The 4,691-nt window shown below is 40.0% G+C and overlaps 1 pseudogene; it reads left to right on the forward strand.

Annotated features, from left to right (window-relative positions):
• The first annotated feature begins 2,049 nt into the window (after nt 1-2,049).
• Nucleotides 2,050-3,695, forward strand: LOC122705069 (annotated as a pseudogene).
• Nucleotides 3,696-4,691: the final 996 nt, after the last annotated feature.

The following is a 4,691-nucleotide window of genomic DNA, read 5'->3' on the forward strand; positions in this document are numbered from 1 at the left end:
AAGTGCTCAGTAGTGAAAGTGTTACTTGCCCTGTTGTGTCCCACTCTTTGAAACCCTGTGGACTGTGGCCCCCAGGCTCCTCTGGCCATGGGATTCTCCAGGCAAGAATATTGGAATGGGGAGCCATGCCTTTCTCCAGGGGATCATCCCGACCCAGGAATCGAACCCAGGTCTTCCGCATTGCAGGCAGATTCTTCACCATCTGAGCCAGCAGGAAAGCCCAGTAAATGCTATGCATATGCTTATTCATTCACTGAACTTACCCATGTGTGAAAATTGGTGTAGAATTAGAATTCCCCAAACATAAGTCAAAGCCCCAAAACCTCCCTTAAAGACTTAGCAACCTTTACTCACATTTATGTAGTGCAGAGCTTAGATGACTTGGACCAATTTTTCTGGAGGGAAACTAAAACAGATTTGAGAATATCTTCTAATGTCCAGGCTAATGTCAAGCCTTTTCCCTGCAAAGTCCATCCCCACCATTGCTGCCAATTTGGAAAAATCTATAGCATTTCTCATGAGAGGCCAACCATTCCAATCTGGGATAAGTTTTCTAAATATTAGATCTGAATTGATTTATTTTATCCCTAACTGCATTGGGCCACAATCTTCCTGAATGGATAAAGTCAGACCTTCTATTTTTTAGCAGCTGGCTCATTCAGTCCATTTCCTTACTATAAATACCTGAGTGCACTTGTTTTAAAGTAGAACTCTTTTGTCATCTGATTGTCCCAGTCTAGATTAAAGGGGGATCAAGGAGAGAGAATGAAAAATGAGACAGAGGACAGAGAGAGACTGCATTGCTATACTCCGCTCAGCAGTCGTTTGCAGTCTCCAAGACCCACAGCTGCCTGGATGCAGGAGAAAGCGGAGAGGTTGTAGTCTTTCTCCACATGTTAACCTTGAGAAGTTGATAGCTGTTTGGGACTTGATGGAGCCACCCAGACTCTTTTCTATCATTTTATCCACTGAAAGTATCCTTTTCAGAATCCCATGTCTCAGTCTCCCTACTCATAACACACAGACACTAACCCCAGCCTCTGAAGTAGGCCAACAGAGGCTTTTTCTGGTCTTAATGCCCTTGAGTGAAAATAAATTATCATAATGTCTCATACCCATCTCCCTGGAGTCTTGAAGAAGGGGACACTGAGCTCTCAACAAATACTGATCAAACTCTTACTGACCTCAGAGCACTGAAGGGACACAGGCCAGAGTCAGAATAAGGAGTGGCTCTGCCAGGCACCAGTACAGAAGGAAAGGTATGCTGAAACATCACCGGATGCCGGTATGCCACTGGAAATTAAGGAAGAGGAAAACTGCAATTTCAAAGCTCTTCTCAGGAAAATAAAAGGTGTGTTTAAAGAAATAATGTAAAATGATCCTGAAGTTGTGGCTAAGATCCCTAAAGGCCATGATTTCAAGAGTAAATATTTGTCACTTAGGGTAGCTAATATCTTAATATTCTCCCTATTTTGAGGTTTCTACCAGCAGCCCTCCTTCTCCATTCTTTTTTTCACTATCCCAGTTTTCAACTCCTCTTCCAAATTAAAGTTGAACAAACATTTTGATTGCACAAATATATTGATTCAAGCGGACAGGAAATTATCAACAGTTTACCAAAATTCCCACATGTCTCAGTCTGGACACTTCCCTCAAGGATCTCAAACAGTTATGAAAACCCATTTATCCAAGTTTCAAGCACCAAGGAAGCACTGTGATCCCAAAAGCAGCCAATGGGAGCAGAGTCTCCTGGTTTCTCTCAGATGAAATGCAAATGTGCCTCAAATAATAGAAAAACTGGCTTAAAACTGAATATTAAAAAAACTAAGATGATAGCATCCAGTCCCATTACTTCATGGCAAATAGAGGGGGGAAAGGTGGTAGTAGTGACAGATTTCCTCTTCTTCAGCTCTAAAATCACTGTGGATGGTGACTGCAGCCATGAAATCAGAAGACGTTTGCTTCTTGGCAGGAAAGCGATGACAAACCTCGACAGGATGCTGAACGGCAGACATTACTCTGCCGACAAAGGTCCATATAGCCAAGGCTATGGTCTTCCGAGTGGTCGTGTACTGTGAGAGCTGGACTGTAAAGAAGCACTGAAGAATTGATGCCTTCCAACTGCTGGAGAAGACTCCTGAGAGCCCGTTGGACGGTAAGGAGATCATATCAGTCAATCTTAAGGGAAATCAACCCTGAATACTCATTGGAAGGACTGATTCTGAAGTCGAAACTCCAATATTTTGGTCGTCTGATGCAAACAGCTGACTCATCAGAAAAGTCCCTGATGCTGGGAAAGATTGAGGGCAGAAAAAGAAGAGGACATCTGAGGATGAGATGGCTGGATGACATCACTGATGCAACGGAAATAAACCTGGGCAAACTTTAGGAGATGGTGAAGGACAGAGAGGCCTGGTGCGCTGCAGTCCATGGGGTCACAAAGAGTCAGACACAACTGGGTGACTGAACAACAACAATTCATCAAATATTTTCAGAAACAATTCATACATGATGATCAAGTGGACTTTATCTCAGGAATGCAAGGTTGGTTTAACATTCAAATATCAATCAGTGCAATTCAACATGTTAACAAAGCAAAAAGAAAGAACATAATTATCTCAATAGACCCAGAAAGATTAGTCGAAAATTATTCATAATAAAAGATCTCAGGGCTCTTGGAGCGGAGGAAAAGTGACACATATGGTAACTGTGTCATTGCCTTCACCACTCCTCTGACACCCCATCCCCATTGTCCACCACCACAGAATAATAATCCAGATCTACCATTCCTATTGAGCAATCATAGATGAATTTTCCAAAACAGAGCAAGTTGGAGAAGGTATCTATGGAATTATGTGTAAGGGTAAACTACAGATCAAGTGGTAACCATGAAGAAAATCAGACTAGGAAGTAAAGAGGAAGCGTTACCGTGTTGCAATTCAGGGAATTTCTCTTTTAGAACACTGTCACCCAAATATAGTCCACCTTCAAATGTGGTTATGCAGGAATCCAGGTTACATCTCATCTCTGACTTCTAAACTCTATCCCTCCAGGTCTCTTCATGGGTTCTCCACTTGTTAATAGTTATCTGCACCAAATCCTACAATGGACTGTGCTTTGTCAGCCTAGGAGAATTCCTCACAGAGATTTAAAACCTCAAAACCTATTGATAACAGAGGAATGTTTAAGCTTGCTGATTCTGGTTTTGCCAGAGCTTCTGGAATGCCTATTAGAATATATATACATGAGGTAGTAACACTCTGGTATAGATCTCCAGCACAACTGAAGTCAGCTCACTGCTCAGCTCCAGTTGACATTTGGAGTACAGACACCATACAGAGTTAACAACAAAGAAGCCACTTTTCCATGTGAATTCAGAAGTTGATCAACTCTTCAAAATGTTCAGAGCTTTGGGCACCCCAATATGAAGTGTTGCCAGAGCAACTTATAAGAATATATGACCATAAAACTATAAGAATACATTTCCCAAGTGAAAACCAGGAAGCCTACCATCCCATGTGAATAACTTGGTTGAAAATAGCTTGGATTCGCTTTCAAAAATGTTAGTTTATAATCCCATCAAACAAATTGCTGGCAAAATAAAACTGAACTGCCCATATTTTAATGGTTTAGATAATCAGATTAAGAAGATGTATTATAGCATTCTGACAAAAAGTTTCCACATGCTGTGTTAAGAACAGATGGTTTTATTTTTACTGTTAACTCTATTATTACTTCATGTATTTTTCTTTTCTTTGTTGTAAAGCTTAGGCTGTACTTCATCTTCTAAATTCAAGTATAACTTAAATGTAAATATTGTTCTATATGAATTTAAATGTCATTCTGTATATGTGTGTAGGTCTCACTGTAACAACTACTTTTTACCATAATAAAACTATAAATCTAGTATTGGTAACAAAAAAAAATGAGAGAAAAAATTTTAAACTTCTCGGTAAATTAAGAACAGAAGAAAATTTCCTCAGCCTGATAAATGACCTCTCAGAAAAACCTACAGCTAACATTATACTTATGGTGAGTGACTGAATGACTTTCCTCTTAAGATCAAAACAAGGCAAGAATATCTGTCCTCACCATTTTATTCAACATTATACTAAAAGTCCTACCAATAAGGTAGTAGAATAAACAAAGTATCCAGATTTGAAAAGGAGAAAAACTGTCTTTGCCACAGATGACAGGATTGCTTATGTAGAAAATTCTAAAATCTCTGCCAAAAGGCTAATTTTCAGAAAGGACACGGAAAACAAGGTCTCTTTTTACATATGTGTACATGTGTGTATGTGTATATATACATGTCTGTGTGTTTGTGTGTGTGTGTGTGTGTATCGGAATTTCTAAATGGTAAAAACAAAGTGTTAGAAATTGAAATAAAATAGATACCATTTTTTTTTAACTGCTGTAGTAGTTCTCAATTGCTACACAATGAATTCTCAAGTTGTCAGCTTGAAACAACAAGCATCTATTACCTCACAGTTTCTACAAGTCTGGAACCTGGGAGAAGATTCAACAGGTCATCTGGCTCAGGATCTCTCAAGAGGTTGCAGTCAAGATGTTGGCCAGGGCTGCTGTCATCTGAAGGCTCGACTGGGTCTGGAGGCTCCACCTTCAAAATCACTCATTCATGGCTTGTTAGTGGAGGCCTCAGTTCCTCATTTATGATGGCATCTGCCCTT

This window comes from Cervus elaphus, chromosome 12 (genome assembly GCF_910594005.1).
Source record: "Cervus elaphus chromosome 12, mCerEla1.1, whole genome shotgun sequence".
Lineage (NCBI taxonomy): Eukaryota > Metazoa > Chordata > Mammalia > Artiodactyla > Cervidae > Cervus > Cervus elaphus.